This window comes from Chanodichthys erythropterus, chromosome 15 (assembly GCF_024489055.1).
Source record: "Chanodichthys erythropterus isolate Z2021 chromosome 15, ASM2448905v1, whole genome shotgun sequence".
Classification (NCBI taxonomy): domain Eukaryota; kingdom Metazoa; phylum Chordata; class Actinopteri; order Cypriniformes; family Xenocyprididae; genus Chanodichthys; species Chanodichthys erythropterus.
The window spans coordinates 14,302,293-14,322,918 of NC_090235.1; the positions used below are offsets into that span (position 1 = coordinate 14,302,293).

At 38.5% G+C, this 20,626-nt stretch overlaps 1 pseudogene; it reads left to right on the forward strand.

Annotated features, from left to right (window-relative positions):
- Positions 1-5,284: 5,284 nt before the first annotated feature.
- LOC137001992 (NACHT, LRR and PYD domains-containing protein 12-like) lies at positions 5,285-20,626 on the forward strand (annotated as a pseudogene).

Below are 20,626 nucleotides of genomic sequence, written 5' to 3' on the forward strand. Positions count from 1 at the left end.
TTCAAAACACTTGATGTAACAAAGCCTCGTTTACTGAAATCAGTGACTTCAGCGCTCTGAACCACTGATTCGAAACAAAAGATTCGTAAAACTTTGAAGCTTCATGAAGCAGTGTTTTGAAATCGGCAATCATTTGATATTGTTGAAAAGTCGTTATTTTGTTTTTTTGGTGCACAAAGTATTCTAGTCACTTTATAATATTAAGGTTGAACCACTGTAGTCACATGAACTGTTTTAAATGTTTTTAGTAGCTTTCTGGACATTAAAAGTGTTCAATATCTTGCTGGCGATGTAGGCCTCACTAACATCTGATTTCATCAAAAACATCGAATGACATCAAAGCCAAAAAATGCAGCCCTTGAAATCAAAAAAAAAAATTAGGTTAGTTTAACTCACAATTAAACAACATTTATGGGCAGTTTATTTTTATGATTCATGATAAGACAATTTTCAATCACTGCAACCTAGGATTAGCAATTAATTGACACCTTTATACAAACCCAAGTCAACTTCAGGATAAGTGCCAGTGGAAAATAACACAAAAGATAATTTTTCTATCCATATTAATAAAGTCAGCTATAACCAGAACTTAAGATGTAACCAGTATTCTTCTGAAGCAATACAAAATGACAAGACAGACTGAAATTTAAGTTGTTATTCACTCTGCCAATACAGAAAATGGTGACAATACATTATCAAACATCATTGGTCCTTGGAGGTCATGATGCCATTAATGTGGTGTGCAAGAACCAATTTAGCTTGATGTTAGTTGTGTTACAACAGAGACACAGGAAGCAGAGATATAAGCAGTTTCGGTGTTTATTGAACACCACTCCGGTGGTGGAGGCGTCCACTTCTACAACGAATGGCAGGTCCGGGTTAGGGTGGACGAGGAGGGGAGCGGTGGTGAAGGCCTTCTTGAGGGTCTCAAAAGCTTCTGTGGCAGGCTGGGACCAGGACAGAGACTTGGGCTGCTTACGGAGTAGGTTGGTGAGTGGACTGACTATGGTGCTGTAATTCTTGATGAAACGACGGTAGAAATTGGAGAAGCCAAGGAAGCGTTGGAGTTCTTTTATGGTACTTGGAGTGGGCCAGTTCTGGATTGCAGAGACCTTCCCCTCGTCCATCCGGATGCCACTGTGGTCAATCACATATCCGAGGAAATGGACAGAGGGCTGGTGGAAAGAGCACTTCTCTGCTTTCAGGAAGAGATGGAATTGCCGTAAGCGCTTGAGGACCTCCGCAACGTGGTGGCGATGTTCGGCCAAGCTCCGGGAGTAGATGAGGATGTCATCAATATACACCAGTACGAACTTGTGGAGAAACTCCCGGAGCACCTCGTGGATGAAATCCTGGAATACGGAGGGGGCGTTGACCAGGCCATACGGCATCACAAGGTATTCATAGTGGCCGGTGGGCGTGACGAAGGCGGTCTTCCACTCGTCCCCCTCGCGTATCTGGATGAGGTTATACGCGCTGCGGAGGTCCAGCTTGGTGAACACAGTGGCACCGCGGAGATGTTCCAAGGCCGCTGGGACGAGGGGAAGTGGATATCTGAATTTTACTGTGATCTTGTTCAAGGAGCGATAATCGATGCAAGGCCGCAAGCCTCCGTCCTTCTTGGCCACGAAGAAGAAGCTTGAAGCAGCAGGGGAAGTAGACGGGTGGATGTATCCTTGGTTAAGGGCCTCTTTGATATATTCCTCCATGGCCTTCTCCTCCGGTACTGATAGGGGGTATATACGTCCCCTAGGCACTGGCTCACCCGGTAACAGATCGATGGCACAGTCCCATGGCCGGTGTGGAGGAAGCTTGGAGGCACGTTGCGGGCAGAAGACGTCACTGAAGGGGGCGTAGTCGGGTGGAACATCGACGGAGCGCTTTTCCACAGGACTTTCGATGGAAGTGGCATTGATGGAGATATTCTTGGAGGAAGGAGATCTTGAAACTGGAAGTTCTGGGAAGCAGTTTGAGAAACAGTTATCACCCCACTTCAGGACTTCGCCCGTGCACCAGGAGATGGTGGGATTGTGGAGTTCCAACCATGGGCGCCCTAGAACCACGTCAGCGGTGGATTCCTCCAGAACCAGCAGATGGATGTACTCTGTGTGGAAGATGCCCACTTGCAGTTGAAGGGGTCCCGTGACACGACGAATCATCTTGCGGCTCAGGGGTTTACCCGTGATAGAGTGGACCTGGTAGTTAGTCGGAGAAGGCGAGGTCTTGAGCCCGAGGTGTCGACAGAGGGCGCCGGAGATGAAGTTTCCTGCTGACCCTGAATCGAGGAGCGCCACCACTGGAACAGAAGCATTATCAGCAGTAAGGTTTACTATAGTAGTGAGTGGTTTCATCTGTTGTATAGAGGGAATGATAGCACTCACCACGGGCCGAGGAGGACGGGTTGGGCATGTGGAGATGACATGCCCAGGAGATCCACAATATAAACAAAGATTCAGGGTCAGCCTTCTCTGTCTTTCAGCTGGGGACAAACGGGAGTTATCCACTTGCATTGACTCGGTGGCTGGTTCTGGAGGGCTGACGGGCTCGGATCGACGGAGGGTGGTGGTCAGTGGCTGGCCCTGGTGCTCTAGGAGACACGACTGCATACGATAACCCACGCGGATGGCGAGTTGGATGAATTGTTCGAGTCCAGTGGAGTCCTCGTATGCAGCGAGATGCAACCGCACATTAGGCTCCAAACCTTGTCGAAAGGTGGTGATGAGGGCTTGTTCATTCCATCCGCTGGTCGCGGCGAGCATTCTGAACTGCAAGGCATAATCGTTAACAGTACTGTTTCCTTGTTTTAAATTGTACAATTTCTCACCAGTTGAAGAGTCAGTTAGGGGTTTTCCGAAGACTTCTCTGAAGTGGGACACGAATGCAGAATAGGATTGTATGACAGAGCCTTTTTGAGTCCAGAGGGAATCCGCCCATTGAAGGGCCTTACCTTGCAACTGGGAAATTATGAACGCTATTTTCGCCGTATCGGTGGGATAGAAGTGCGGCTGCATCTCCAGGACCAACTCACACTGAAGGAGGAATCCGCTGCAGTCCTCCGCCGATCCTGAGTAGGGCGCCGGTTTGGCCATGGGACTGGCGGTGTAAACAGGTGAAGCAACGGTGACTGAGGGTGCGGAAGAGGCAGCGGCGGTGGGTGCTGGTGACGGTGCTGGGTGTTGAGGAGTGAGTGCTCGGCGCAATGCGTCCACGAGCTCTTGAAACGGGTCCCGGTTGCTCATGCTGATGGGTAGCTGTTATGGTCCGGTCTTCTGTTACAACAGAGACACAGGAAGCAGAGATATAAGCAGTTTTGGTGTTTATTGAAGTGACCAGCAGAGCAACAGGTAAGTAGATGGTGATGAAGATGGTTATTGGAGAAGAATGCAAGTTAATACTGTCCTTATTTTGTGCTGCAGGTGATGGTGGATGGAGACGCTGGAGATTGCAGACAGGAACACTCACACACACAGGCAGGTAGGAACACGAGGAGAACTGGAGACAATGGAGACGAAGGAGACGATGGAGGCGGGTAAGTATCACTTTGGAAGTCCTTGAGGTAAGCATACAACAAGTTGTACAACGAACGAGACCGGACAATGTGTGTGTGTGAGTGTGGGGTTTTTGTAGTGTGGCTGATGACTGTGATGATGAGCTTCAGGTGGCGGTGATTAGAATTCCGGTGATTGAGTGCGCGGGTAAGGGAGTGAGGTGGAACCTGACGTGTCTGTGACAAGTTGAGGTTTGCATTATTTTTTGTGTGGGCTGTGTATGCATTGATCAATATGTTTAGATTTAAATTCCATTATAATAAGTTGCAAAAACAAATATTGTATTGCTTCAGTATACTTACCATTTGTGCTGCAATAAATTACTGGTCATCATTACATACATTTGCAAAAATAGCAATTTACCCAAAAATTTAGATTGAAGAAAGATGTATTTAACATGTTCATAACGTGACAATTTGCATTTCGTACCATACTAAAGTCCATCGATTTGTTCAATGTGAATTATACTTACTCATATTATTGTAGCCATGTTGATATCACACCACCTTTCAATGTCTTTGCTCTGAAAAGATTAATTTCAAAAGCATGACAACAAATTGTTATTATGAGTTTCACATTAGAAAACGTGAAGAGCAAATAACAGTCTTAAATGTTAACTAACGTTAGCAAAACAGCCATCATAAACGATCTTCGAGCCTCTGTTCACCGGGGCTTCGGCTGCTTTAGTAAACTGAATTAGCATTACAAGGATACACTATATGAAACTTACGAAGCGGGTCATAAATAAATATTAACAATAAGTTTAAAGGTTGTAATATAGGGAATGGGTGGGTTTACATTACCTGTTGCTGTAGTTTCTATGGCGCCGCGCGCGCGAGGGATGTGGAAGATGGTCTGCCAACCGTCTCAAAACATAAAAGTCGTGTTATCTGAGTCTGACTGTGAGAAAGCACAAAAAATATTTCTTAATTTACCACAGACAACCTGTGGGGTATAAAACACGGCATTTCACCTGCCGTCGATAACTAGGATAGCGTGTTGGCTGGCGGCCTGGTGCCTCGACTGTTTGCTAGCAAACGTTAAACAAATTAGTATTACTGAGCTGGTTAAGGTATGAGAATAAAACCGAAAACGTTCAAAAGTGCCACAAATATGAATAAAGTATGTTAGTTAGAAATGCTTACCTGTTATTTTTCTTGACCGTTGCGTGAGTCCGTCCTGCTGTGACTGAAGGAGGGAAAATGGCACCGGCGCGGTTTTTGTTGCCTAGAAACGCACTTGGATAATACTTTGACATGAATAAATGTAATTACTTTAAAAGGCTTAATGTAGGTGTGTAGGTTTAATATGAAATAGATCAATGTATTTATTATTGTTTGTGTGTTTATTTGATAGCTTTTAGTTATTTATTTATAGACGACGTAAGCTACTAGATTAAATGAATTTCTGTAACTTAAACCATTAAAGTTAAAATAACATAGAAGACTTATTTAGTTTGAGTTCTACTTAATATAATACGTTTTTGAGTTCACATCACAAAATTTGTTAAGTTGAATTAACTTTTTTAAAGTTTTAAGTAAAATGAACTTATTTCATTTAGTGAATTCCACAGTTAGGTTTTACAGTGTAGGTTCTGATCCACTACGAGAACAGACAACTGTCCGTCTTGCCTGCACTTTGTTCACTCCTCCCCTCGCTGCAGCCGCCTACTCTCAGCTGAGTTTCAGGCAAGGCGAGGGCGAGGCACATCTCAAACAAGCCTACTGTGACGCAGACTGACGCGAGAAAGTGCATTCGTGTTCATAGCTCTCAAAAGAGAATTTTAATAATCTAAAAATAGATCATTTTGTGAAAAATATCCTCAGAAATCATACTTTAAGGGTAATAGCCGAAGAAAAGAGAGGTCGAGACAAACGGGAAACGTTTGACATGCACACGAAAGAACACTTCTGGATTAAAACCAAATCAAAAGAAAACTTTTTATTTTTTTTAATTTTTAATTTTTTAATTTTATTTTCTTCTTTCATTTACTTTTTCCTTGGTGAGTATTTTCTCTATAATGTATGTGTGGTTTTGAAATATGGAGAGTTATCATTTGAAATGTAATGTGAATGAAATGGGTCAATGTATCTTTTGGTCAGTCGTTTTTTGATTTAATATAGAAAACGGCACCTTTTTCGCTTTTCTTTTTTTTTCAAACAAAACGAAAAACAAGAATTCGGCTTGATTTTTTATTTTTCGTTCAGGGATAGAAAATGAATAAACAACTTTATTTTATCTATACATGTGGGCAGAAATGAACTTCGTAATGACATCGAAATGACATCATATCATAGTTTATGTTCACAGCACATCTATTATAGTTCTTATTTTATTCATAAAACACTTTACACAGATTGATATCATAATGTTGTTATCCCACAGAATGTTTCAGTGATTGACTTTATAGTGAAATATGAATTTGACATCATGCTTTTAAGGTGAACTTGTTTGAGTTATTTTAATGGAAACCTGAAATAAGACTTTGTACAATAAACCAGAGATGAAGGGTTTTCATATTTAATGCCATCTACCAGTGTCAGAAATTAACTTTCCCATATGGTTCATATTAATGATTTTCAGGTTTTTTTTTTTTTTTTTAACCTTTATATAGAATTTCTTTCCTAATCTTATTAAATATGTATGCTATCTATAATGTTAAATTCTCAAATGTAGTCAAATAAATTAGAATAATATGACACATATGCTGTTACCAATTAAATCAGTATTAAACAACTGCATGAAGTTGCTTTCAGATATACTTACACTAAATATATTTACACAGCAGTTACTACTGTATAATATATTGAGATTCATATTTTAAACAACATTTTTATACAGAAATATGAAATGACTAAATGAAATGATATTTGGATTATGAAAGTAATATCACCACTAGGTGATGGTAAGTCATTGTGTTAAGGAAGGAGTCATTTATTCATTCGTCAATTCATTCGAAACGCTGATCATCATCTATAATAATATGTTGTTAAAAGACTCTTATTCATTCAGGAAAAAAACAACTCTCTGCGCCTACTGCGAGTCAGTCGCTCATGGTTCTGTGACTTTATTTGCTTTGGAAGTTTAGTTGGCAGAGAAAATTTTTGGTCAACAATAATAAACAGGCAGTGTGCCAAAGGTGTTGGCTAATAGGTAGTTGTGAATGCAGGGGCGAAGTAAATTGTTATTTCTGAGATTAGATAGTATAATAATAATAATAATATTTCTGAGATAAACGCGCATAGGTTGCTGAATTTATGGACACATAAAAGAAAGCCTTGTCCAAGTTCTGCCTCGGTATGGTATGTGCCAAGCCGTTGGCCATTCGTTAGTCTGGCTGTTTGATGAGAAAGAGATTAAATGTAGTGGCAAGAATCTATCAAACCAATGACCAATCAGTTGAAAGCGGTGTTTCATTCCCGCCCTTAATTAAAAAATTAAGAGCAGCTTTACTTCAAGCACTGACTTTAAAAAAACAACCTGTTTAACAAAATACCATTCTTCTTAATTTATTTCACTGTATGTATGGGCCACAAAAGAAATATTGGAATAAATTCAGTCAGTTAAATAGCCTACCATTATCAGCATATTATGTTGAAATTTGTCTCTTGTCGATAATATGCTCAGTTTATGCAGCATCAGATGCCTACAGCTCCGTCACTTTTTACTCTCACTTTCTAGGCTAGTGGATACTGACGGAGGTTAAGACATTTTCACTGGCTTAACTCTTCAGTTCTTGCCTCATCAGTTCTTCCTCAGTTCCGCACAGGAGAATAATAGTCCTCCTCTGCTGCAAATAACGCATTTATTGCAAATGCATTTAATCTTTTTCTAATCAAACAACCAGACTAACAATGAAATTAAATATAAATTAAATATAATTAGGCCTAATTAATTATTTTTACACACTAATACAAAAAGGAAAGAATAATTGATGGGTAGCCTATATAATAGGCCTATAACGTTCACGCAAGAACTATATATCCGGAGAACAACAGAGAGACTAAAATACATACTCTTCTGAGATAATGTAGCCCTTGTGTTTTATTAAAATGTATTATAATTGATATTGTAAGGCCCGCACAATTGGCCCAGTGTCAGTTTTCCCATAGGATGGGGAAGGTTTCTTGTCTTTTCAGTGTGGCAAAGTAGTTTAATTCCATTAAAACTCTTATCTGACTCCATTTTACTATGACTTCGAATTTAAGTTGGAATGCCAATTGATTATTGACCATTTATATTTATAATTTATCTAGACATTTGATTATTCTATTTAACCCTTTACTCTTATTGTACTCGTTCATTCAGTTCTCACAAAGTGAAGGAGGGATGGGATGGAAAGAAGCTTACCCGCAACTTCACTCTGTGGGATATCTCAGGAGATCAAAGTATCTAAGGTTCTGGTTACCTTACAATATCTCCAAAGGATGCACCATAAACTGCTGCGCACTCGCATACAATGCTGATTCTACGATTCTTATAAATGTAATAACATGCCTCTTTGGCAAGTACGAGCAGGACTTTGTGTGTGTGTGTGTGTGTGTGTGTGTGAGTGTGTTCCAAAAAAAGAAGGTAATAAGCCTTTAGAACAACATCAATGTGAGTTCTCACAGTTCCAGTAAGTTGCGATGGGTTAAACTCTAAGCAAATAAACACACCTACAGTCAAGCGCAGACCAGTATTGTAAGTGCACAGGAAATATTTATTTCATTAATATTGAGTATTAATTGATGTCAAACAAAACGGTGTGTGTTATTTTCTCTGCCAACTAAACCTCCATAGGAAAGTTATTGTGCGTTCTCTCCACACTGTCCAGCTCATCCCGCAACTTTCCCACACAGATTTTGAGAGTTAGCCCTCTAAACAAAACAGGCCTAAGAAGTAGACTAATGGGCAGTGTACTGTAAAGGATGTGAAGTACATTCATATTTATTAAATAAACACTTATAATAGCCTATTTCTCTTACATGCTGTTAACGGGAGGCGTGAGGATCCATATGCAAAGCTTTATTCCAAAACATGGTCAAAACAGTCAAGGGTCTGACAATGGCATACATATAGAGGGCAAGACAGAAGAGTAATCCAGGGAGAAGTGTGACCATTCTGTGGCAAACAATATCCAAGAGGGCTAGGCTAAAGAATAATCCAGAGGAAACAGGTAATAGTCCAAGAGAGGTGCAAACAGAGTCCAAAGGGTAAGGCGAGAGAGAAGTCCAAGACAGGCAGGTAATCAGAAAATAGGCAATCAGAAAACAAGACAAGACTAGACTTAGACTAGAACTAGACACTCAAACAAGGACAGGGAACTGGCTCTTTAAAGTAGCTACGCAAAACAGCATAAATGCTAAACAATACATGGCCATGAGAGAGGAAGGGCATGGCTTATGTAGGGTGTGTGATTGGCTGCAGGTGTGTGTAATCAGTGCAATGGATGATGGGAAATGTAGTCCGGTGAAGTGCAAAAGTTAGTGTGGTGCAAGAGTCCATACAAAACAGAACTGGGATCGTGACACATGCGTAGAGCCATAAGTGAATTTGTCTACACAAATATAACATTAACAAACATTATAAACACTATTAACATGTAGGCTATGCATATTTTACCTCCCGTCACTCCATGACAAATCTTTAAATGAATGGAATTCATAAAAAAAATAAAATAAAAAAAAACAATGAAAAAATTTAAGTAGCCATGTAGGCTTATAATAAATTATAAATTGTAGCCTATAAAAATAGCCTATATTTAGTGTCATTGGTTACAAACAACATTTATTTTAAACACAGAGTCTAAACTAATTTATTTAAATATCTCTCTCAATCTCTCATTCAGTCCAAAGTTTCCATATTTGTGATGTAACTTGGATGCTAAAGTATTTATGCAAAGAAGGCTCGTACTTCAGTCGTGTCCAAATACAGCATACACGTAAATCAGCACAGAGAAATGAGTTTGGAATACCGGAAAGTGACAGATGATTGACCTTTATATTGTACTACAGACAAATGAAATTAAGAATATTTTATTTTTATAATTAACACTGCGATGTCATGTCAGCACTGCCAGAACTGATATGTATGAGTGCGCCGGCGTGATCACTTAGATAGAAGGGGAATAACGTAAACTAATACTCTTTATAGTCATACAGATGAAAGAAGGACATCATTCAAAATGGTAAAATGTATTAGTGTGTGTGTACATTCAAAATGACTACAAAATGTCATAACTTGAAAAATAAAGAAAACATCAGAATGCGCTGCTTTAGCGTGTCTCGATCTCCTTTAACATCTTTCTGATGCACGCCACAATTATGAACCAAGACAAAGCGAATACTTGACACGTCTACTTTTAAAAGTCTACATTTAGATTATTTGATGTTAAGTGCATTATATAAGACACTAACGATCGCATGTGATGATAACGTGTCTTACAGTCCGGAAAATACAGTACAATATAGCAAATTATTTTGCGGGCCCCCTGGCACTTTGAGAACTGCTAGCCTACACAGAAGAAAGCCCTGTCTAGGCTGTGCTCTGGTGCAGGTTGTGTCAAGCAATTCACTATTCTGGTTGTTTGATGAGAAAAAGATTAAATGTATTTACAATAAATGCATTAAGAACCCGCAGAGGAGGACTGTTATTCTGCTGTGCGGATGAACTGAAGACGGCACAGTTTGATCGTCTGCTGACCAATGAGGAGAAAGGGGAATTTAATTTCCGCTTATGTGTAGAAATCGAATATTAATATTCAAGCAGTTTATTTTTTTTCTACCTATGAACGAAAAATGAAAAATCAAGCTAAATTCTTGTTGTTGTTTTTTTTAAACAAACAAAAAAACAAAAAAGCCATTTTCTTATTTTTCTACTTTCAATATTAAATCAAAAAATGACTGAAAGAATAATACACGGATTATACACTGCATCTGAAAACGGTAATTTAATCTGTATTTTCATAATAATTGTATGGAAGTACTACCTGGGAGTTAAAAGAACAATCATTTTGCTGAACTGGTAGGACAAACCATATTCACCTTGAACTGTGCTATTTTTTTTCTCTGGAATTCCCTTGGATCACTCGTTGGGTTTTTCCCGTTGAACTGAAACTGAACTAAAATACTGAGTGACATCTGGACATTGAATCAAATTCCTGAACATTTTCCTTATGACTGTGGATACTGATTTGGAAATTTATTCTTGAAACTTGTATACTGATTTTGAAATCTAAATTCCTAAATTGAACTGAAGTGTTGATTGTGAACTGAATTATTGTTATTGTTGCTGTTTATTTGGGTTTATTCATATTATTTTATTTGTCAAAAGATTCAATTCACTTAATTTACTCAGTAATAATATATTTAATTTTCTAGCAATTAACAGTTACCTATGAGTCTGAGTTGTTTTCTTTCTTTAGTTTCTGTTATCAGTTCTATACGCTCCAGTGAGTCGAATTAATCTTCTGATATCTTATATTCTGATATCTTGAGTGTATGTGTTTCTGATCAGATTTATCCAAGCAGCTCCATGAAGACTGAATGAATCATGGATGACACACAGACATTAAGCCATGTAGATTTTTCTCCAGGATGCAGGTACTTAAATCTTCATATGATCTTAATTTTTATAAAGGATACATTTTCTGCACATAACAGGATGATGTGGGTGTTTTTCCGGGTTGGTATTGTAATCTGTTGTCTCTCTCATATTCTGGTTTGGGATATACAGTAGTTGGAGCCACTCAGGATCTTTAAACACGGTCAAAAAAGACACACAGATACTGTAGACCACTAGATGATATATGACATTATCTTTGGACAGTGTCGTCACTCTTCAACATACTATCTTATGCTTTTTTGATAAACAGCCTTCTCATGTGGAATTTATTGATTCTTGTCTTATCTCTATTCTATTGTCATTATTATATTAAAGTCAATTTGAGGGTGACAGATCAATCTCACCGGAGCGATGTGTCTGTGGGAGAGTCAATAAACCTTGAGGAAAAACACACATCAACTGATCTGAGGTATATAAGATTGTCCTCTATGTTAGATTTATTTACATGGAAAATTAACTATAGGGTCATTCCGTGTCAAATCAACCAAATTTAGGTTTCCCAGGATTTTTTTTTATTATTTTGTTAATATTTTTTTCTGAAGGAAGATAAACATACTGATGAAATCCAACAATTTGTTATTAAATTTCATGAACAAATATTTACTGTGTAATCCACTATTTTGTGGAGGGCAGTGAAAATTACAATTTTCAATTATCTTTTTTTTTTTATATGAATGAATAAAGGAACATTTCTCTACTTGTTCTTCAGACATTCCTCTTTAAATAAGTATTAGCTCTATGCAAAGTAATTCACATTTAATTTTCGACCACAGAAAATTGGTCAAATTCAGCAATCTGCTCATGAAAAATACTTTTAGTCAAAGTTTTTAGTCAAGATACTTTTGCTAAAACACTGCAGAAAACGAGAATGCAGCAAAATACAATTCCTGTTTTTATCTGTCATACAGATGTCTCCTACTGTTTAACTAAACAGGTTTGTGACAACTAAGTTAATGTTTCAGTATGTTTTCTGTCCCAAGGTGTCCAACACCTAGGTGTCTAAATATATAAAAAAAAAATAAAAAAAAAATAAATACATAAAAATAGCCTGATAAAACATTTGATTTAACCTTTTATATTCATATCCATTTGGGAAAATGATTTACTTTTTTTTTTTGTTGAATATTGGTAAAAATTCTTAGACATCACAACTTTGGCTCTCGGGGACCAAGATTCTCATCTTTGATGATTATTTTGAGTGTTTAAGATTTTTTTTCCTTTTACAAACTACTACTGTTGCCCAATGGAAATGTATAACTGATCCAAAACAGTACTGTCCAGAACTCCACTGGGGAAGAAATGTAGAGACCAGACCTCTTGGAACTTTAAAGTAAATACCCAGATATAGGGCCTTAAAAATGTAAGATACCAAAATAAAATTTTGTTAAGAATTGAAAAAGGCTATTAAGATATATTTAATACTTCTTGAGTTACAGGCATGCAAAATTTGATGGTGCTTCAGAGTCCCATTTTTGAATGGTCACCATTGGCATATAATGAAACAAAGACTGCTAAAATCAAATTTTACAAATAGACCTACATATCTCTGTGTCATTTTGATCCCACTCTATTTAATAGTGAATTACTATTAAATGCCAGGAATTAATATTTACTTTCTTCTTCATTTATGAATCTCTTTCACCAGAAAAATAAATCAAAATTAACATGTGTGGCCAGGGACCTCTGGTTAAGGTGACGCAGAATGACATCATATGAATTATTGTCTCTGTTTTCTCTTCTCAATTGAATAGTCTCTGTTCTGTCCATGTTTGTCCATAGTTAGTGAACAGTCTATGGACACTCAAGGAACATTTTGGGGAAGACACATGTCATCTAATCTGATCTGTCTAGACGTAAAGATGGTTTACTATCACTTTTACTTCTTCAATAATCGAATAATCTATTCTTTCAGTTGTGATTCTCAACTGGTCCAAAGCACATTTAAATCAAATCTGCTGAAGAAGTTTCAGTGTCTGTTTGAAGGAACAGCAAAGCAGGGAAACCCAACACTCCTGAATGAGATCTACACAGAGCTCTACATCACAGAGAGTGAAAGTGGAGAGATCAATAATGAGCATGAGGTGAGACAGATTGAGACACAATCCAGGAGAGCAGCAACAGAAGACACACCAATCAAATGCAATGACATCTTTAGACCTTTACCTGGACAAGACAAACCCATCAGAACTGTGCTGACAAAGGGAGTCGCTGGCATTGGAAAAACAGTCTCTGTGCAGAGGTTCATTGTGGACTGGGCTGAAGGGAAAGAGAATCAGGACATCCAGCTTATATTTCCACTTCCTTTCAGAGAGATCAACTTGATAAAGGAAAAAACACTCAGTCTTTCAGATCTTCTTCATGTCTTTTTCCCTGAAACAAAAGAAATGGAAATATCCAGTGAAGAGTATAAAGTGTTGTTCATCTTTGATGGTCTCGATGAGTGTCGTGTGTCTCTGGACTTTAAGAGCAAAGTGAAACTGTGTAATATATCTGAATCAGCCTCAGTGGATGTGCTGCTGATGAACCTCATTGTGGGGAATCTGCTTCCTTCTGCTCTCATCTGGATCACCTCCAGACCAGCAGCAGCTGATCTCGTCCCCTCTGAGTGTGTCCATCGAGTGACAGAGGTACGAGGCTTCAATGAGCCACAGCAAGAGAAATACTTCAGGAAGAGAATCAGTGATCAGAGTCTGGCCAATACAATCATCACACACCTGAAGTCATCAAGGAGCCTCCACATCATGTGCCACATCCCAGTGTTCTGCTGGATCTCAGCCACTTTTCTAGAGAAGATGTTGAGTGAAGCAGAGAGAGGAGAGATTCCCAAGACTCTCACTCAGATGTACACGCACTTCCTGATCATTCAGACCAACATCAAACATGAGAAGGACCATGAGAAGAAAGCGAAGAATGAAGACATGATTCTCAAACTGGGGAAACTGGCTTTCCAGCAGCTTGTGAAAGGCAACCTGATTTTCTATGAGGAAGACCTGAGAGAATGTGGCATTGATGTGACAGAAGCATCAGTGTACTCAGGATTGTACACTCATATCTTCAGAGAGGAGTTTGTTTTGTATCAGGGGAAAGTCTTCTTCTTTGTTCATCTGAGCATCCAGGAACATCTAGCAGCTCTATATGCTCACCACTCCTTTACAAACAACTGCAAAACACTTAATCCATTATCTGAGCTGCATCAGAGAGCCCTAAAAAAGGCCTTAAAGAGTAAGAATGGACATCTGGACCTTTTCCTGAATTTCCTTCTGGGTCTCTCATTGGAGTCCAATCAGATTCTTTTACGAGAACTACTGACAAAGACAGGAAACTGCTCCTACAACAAACAGGATACAGTTGAGTACATCAAACAGATGATTTGCGAGAATCGCTCTCCAGAGAGATCCATCAATCTGTTCCACTGTCTGAATGAACTGGGTGATGATTCACTGATGCGGAAGATCCAACATTATCTGAAATCTGGAGAAATAAGACGAACCAATCTCTCCTCTTTACAGTGGTCAGCTCTGGTTTATGTGTTGCTGACATCAGAGCAGAGGATGGATGTTTTTGATCTAAAACAGTTTATTGGAGCACAAAATACAGCAAATGAAGTTCTTCAGAAGCTGCTGCCTGTGGTTAAGGAATCCAGATCAGTTCAGTAAGTCACACTGACAACAATCATTACACTGATAAAACATGATCACATTTATGATTTTAGTCAAGTCAGGCTTTATATATAGAGAACAACCGTAGTTGATCCAAAGTGCTTTACAATAAAAATGAATCAGAGTTTAAAAGAGACAAGAAAAAAACAGTAATAGAAATAAAAATCAGGTATCAAAATCAAGTATCAAAATCAATCAAAATATACATACATACATACATACATACATACATACATACATACATAATGTAGAACACCAGCTATTCAAAATACATACATACACAGCATCACTTGAACACTAGAAAGTAAAAAAAAGTCTTTCAACTGGATTTGAAAGCATCCAGGGATGGAGAGGCCCTGATGTTCAAAGGTAGACTGTTCCAGAGCTTTGGGGCAACTACAGAGAAAGCTCGATCACCATTTGATTTATAACGAGAACTAGGAACAGATAAAAGTAACTGATCACAAGATCTTAAAGGTTCCCTAGAATTTACCTTGGCAAGAGTTCTGTACATGGAAATGACATACAGGGAGCCTCAAACACCATTGTTTCCTCCTTCTTATGTAAATCTTGTTCGTGCAAAAGACCACTGAAAAACAGGCGAATCTCAACATAACACCAACTGTGACGCAACAGTTGGGATATTTGCATATGCCAGCTCGTATTCTAAGCATTAGGCAAGCCAGTATTAACGTCTGTATTAAGCTAGTGTTACATCTTGTGAAATTAGGTTCTAGGGCATCTTTAATGACTTTGAAGCTGTGTATGGCCTAATAAGATCACAAATGTAATCCGGGGCCAAATTTTGCAATGCCTTGTATGCAAAAAAAAAAAAAAGGATCTTAAAGGGATGGTTCACAGTTTTTTTTCTAGGCTTGATTGTGTTAGTGGGGCACAGTTCAAGAGATACATAAACAAACACACTCCATCCAAGGTGCAGGTCAAGAGAGATAAATCTAAATATATATGAAAGATTTGACTGCACACTCACTTGCAGAAAGTTTTTATTGACCATGTCATACCTTGTTTATACCTTGTCATACCTTGACAACGTTTCGGCACAAAGCCTTTGTCAAGGTATGACAACGTATAAATCTTGACAAAGACTTTGTGCCGAAATGTTGGGTCAATAAAAACTTTCTGCAAGTGAGTGTGCAGTCAAATCTTTCATATATAATGAGGCACAGTTTAACATGTCTTAATGCTTTGTTTTTAAAAAACGCCGTATTTTTCATATATTTTACCTCTACAATGCAGTCTCCATTGTCAGTTTGAACAGCCGCTTTGACTTCCTGGTTCTATGATACCACTCCCTCCGAAATACACAATGGGCTCAGATTAGTTACCTGGCCCAGTGTATTGTGATTCGCTCAGATCCATTAAATATGTTTTTCAATGGCTCTGGATTCGCTGAAGCATCTAGCGCATGTTGTACGGAAACGCCACATCCCTTACCATTACGGGCAATAGCTGCATGCTTTCGTTGGAAATGTAAATAATGGCATCAGTATTGGTTCAAAGTGGTCAAAGTGTTTAGATATGCTTTTCTGTAAAAATCATTCCAAACCATATTATCGTAATTTCCTCCTGCCTATCATCCACCATGTTTATTATGAAGTCTTGAGAGATTTTGCTAGATTTCCCGTGTTCACAGTCAGGACTCTGGATGAAAATTTGTTAGTGTGTGGTATGCTGTTTTTGTCACATCATGGCACACCACACACTATAAGAGCAAAATGGTTAAATCTAGGATTTTTTGTCCTCATGTTTGTGGTCTCTTACATTTTTAAAATCTTATGTGATTTTAAAAATCTGTTAGTGTGTACCCAGCATTAGTGCATGTTTGGGAAATGTCCCACCCCTCCATAACTGCAAGCTCTAGTACTCAGATGTAAACATTAAGAATGGTGTCAATTTCAAACCAATTTGAGCATGATTCAGACTCTGACAATGTTAAAGGTGCTAAAGAGGATGTTTTGTTTTATACATTTTTGCAATATTACTAGAAACTGTCTTTACTAACTGATAAAAGACTATTTATTAGGTGCACTGAAAGGAATAATATTAATATACATCATCTGTGCACAAGGTAGGGCCTTAAAAACATCAGCCAATTGGCCCTCTGGCTTGTCAATCACTGTCATTACGTTCCTTGTGAGAGACGTGCACGGATTGGCCCTCTGGCTTGTCAATCACTGCCGTGACGTTCCTTGTGAGAGATGAGCGCGGCTGCACTCTCCTGTAACTTTCCACACTCTACAGCCGCCGCATGCAATGTTTTTGTCAGGAGACAGGAGTAACAACTGCAGATTATGAGTTATCTGCAGTGAGTCCGACATAATGAATCCAAAAAATACGACACAGCGAATGCTGTACAATGCATGGTAAACACTCATGTTCCAATACTCGTGCATGAGTTTTGGGAGGCGTTCCTTTGAAATGAACTGTGAAGGAGGGGGGTTGTTCTTACGCATGTGCTCATTTAAAAAACTCAGTAACAGTCTTTGGATTCTCAGTCGACGAAAAAATCCTCTCTATCACCTTTAACTAACACGAGGGTCGTCCATAACGGATTTCATGCATGGACTTTGCAAGCATAGATTTCACAGGATGTTTCAGAGTGTGCTGTTTTTTTGTGTTTTCTTATACACTATAGATACAATGTTAAATTTGATGATATTTGTCGGAAAACTAAGGTAATATAAATAGTAATCGATCACAAAACAATGGCTAATTTTCCTACGGTGTGCTAAACAGCCTCACAAAAGTGAAAGCTTATAAAAGCTACAGAAAATAAGCTGTTCCCTTTCAGTCGAATTGGGATGAATTGGGCTCTTGCCTGAGAGAACTAAACAAGCCAGTGTACATTGGCATGTGAGATTTGCATCTTGCACTCCGCCCCACAGCACAGGTATAAATACGGAAGCAGATGCAATGCACAATCAGCTTTTTGCTTCGGAGCAGAGTGGTTCTTCTGTTCCTGTTCAGTCACTAAGAGTTCACAGGGCCCGGTGGAGAATCTTTTGTTTTTTGTTGGTTTGGTACTTTGTTTTACGGGACTGTACACTTGTGTATATATCTTGACTGCTAGATTATTAGATTTTTGGTGCACTTATAAATAAACACCACCATATTATGGGGTTGTTGTTTTTTTTCTGAACATGTCCCACAGTAGACTCGAGAAGACCCAGTTCAGGCCTGCCAAAAAGCTACATCACACTAAAATAATTACACTAATAAAACATGATCCCATTTATGATGTTAGCATGTGTTTTTGTACCAAAGCAATAAAAGGAGACATTCATATATATCATGTCATTTGTTCAGTTTTTTCTTGAACTGTGAGCCTGAAGAGTGTCATTGTTCTTTACAGGTTGAGCAATTGTGGTATTACAGATGAAGGTTGTAGTGCTCTGGCTTCAGCTCTGAGATCAAACCCCTCACACCTGAGAGAACTGGATCTGTCATTTAACAACCTAACAGACCAAGGAGTAAATCTGCTCTATGATCGACTGAAGGATCCTGACTGTAAAATAGAAACACTGGGGTAAAATTGTGTAAAAGTATCTACATTCTCATTCTCGTCCTACTGGGATTAGTAAATTACATACAGTAGAATAAAATGAACACAAATAATGTGTCCTGTCAGATTATGGGGTGTCACTTTAGGTTCTTTACAAAGTGTCTGATACAATTTTACATATTACATATTATATTTATGAGAGTATAAACATAATTTGGTGATGCATTTTTAATAAAAGATTTTTGCATTTTTATGGATCTTAGACTGGACCTGTTAATGGTGCCTCTGATTAAGTCTCTCTTTCTGATTTTGAAGTTCTTGCTTATCTGAGCTGTAGATCCTGAACTGAGAGAATGATGAATGTCAGTGTGCTCTACAGGTTGAGTTATTGTGGTGTTACAGATGAAGGTTTTGCTGCTCTGGCTTCAGCTCTGAGATCAAACCCCTCACACCTGAGAAAACTGGATCTAAGTGGAAATAAACCAGGAGCATCAGGAGTGAATCTGCTCTCTGAGGGACTGACACATCCTCACTGTAAGCTGGAGAAACTGTGGTAAGATTGTATAAATGTGTCAACCAGCCACTGCTCATCTGTAAGGGCGAAATATTCCTCAAAACATAGACCTCTATATACACTCAATTAATAATAAATTGTAAATATTTTTTAACGCATGGATTTGGCAGGCATGTATCATGATACAAAGTGGGGCAGCCAGTCTCTGAGCCCTCCCCAGCTGTACAATGCTCCATAAATTTCCTATGTAAATCTGTGGTTAAAAATTTAACTGCAGCATGCTCTAATTGAGAGCCATTGGGGCAGATTTCATGTTACCTTACATAAACCTTGCTCCAGACCAAGACGATATCAATCCACTTCAGCTATGTGTAGATTATGTGTCATCCTCTACAGCTTGAGTAATTGTGGTGTCAAGGATGAAGGTTGTGCTGCTCTTGCTTCAGTTCTGAGATCAAACCCCTTACACCTGAGAGAACTGAATCTGACTGCAAATAATCTAAAAGACTCAGGAGTGAAACTACTGTCTATAGGACTGAAGGACTCACTGTAAACTGGAGATACTATGGTAAGATTGTGTAATATTCTCCACATTCTCATTCTCCTCCTACTGGGATTAATGAATGATATACAATAAAACAAAATGGGTCTTACATACTATATTTATGATAAACAACTGGGTGGTGCATAGGATTTTTAACTTTTTATGATATTGAAATTAAGCTGCATGTTGAAGCGGATCTGAATCTTAGACTGGAGCTGTTAATGGTGCCGTAGATTAAGTCTCTCTCTGATTGTAAAGTTCCTACTTATCTGAGCTGTAGATCTTAAACAGAGAGTCTGAAGAGTGCCATTGTTCTCTACAGGTTGAGGCTTTGTGGTGTTACAGATGAAGGTTGCCCTGCTCTGGTTTCAGTTTTGAGATCAAACCGTTCACACCTGAGAGAACTGGATCTGTCATGGAATAACCTAAGAGATTCAGGGGTGAAGCTGTTCTCTAAGGGATTGAAGAATCCTCACTGTAAACTGGAGAAACTGTGGTAAATCATCTGTCTGAGAATCACACACACTGGTACTCACAAAGAAATGGTCAAAAATAGTTTATAGTTGTAGCAGTTCTTATAATCAGTAGGATCAATCTGTAGTTTTATTCACATGTCAGGAAATGTACTGAGTGTAAAATGGATAGAAATGACAAAAAAAAAAAAAAGCCTCACACAACATAGGTCTCATATTCTTTAGAGATGTTGTGAAGGTGGAAAAACATGATTTGTGAGTTTGCTGTTGAACATGGTACCTCGGTTTAAATTTTTTATGATTTTTTTTAAGTCTCTTTTTCTAATTGTGAAGTTCCTGCTTATCTGAGCTGTAGATCCTGAGCTGAGTGACTGAAGAGTGTCATTGTTCTCTACAGGTTGAGTGGTTGTGGTGTCACAGATGAAGGTTGTGCTACTCTGGCTTCAGCTCTGAGATCAAACCCCTCACACCTGAGAGAACTGGATCTGGCAATGAATTCACTAGGAGATTCAGGAGTGAAGCTGCTCTCTGACATACTGAAGGATCCACATTGTAAACTGGACTTAGTACTCCAGCATTAGTAGTGATGATTAAAAATTTTCATATTTTAAGTAAATTTTTTTCTTCTTAGTTTACTTTCCTGGTAATGGTTTCTTGCACACTATAAACATGTTTAAAGGAGTCCTAGATTGTAAAATTGAATTTACCTTGGCATAGTTTAATAATAAGAGTTCTGTACATGGAAATGATATAAAGTGAA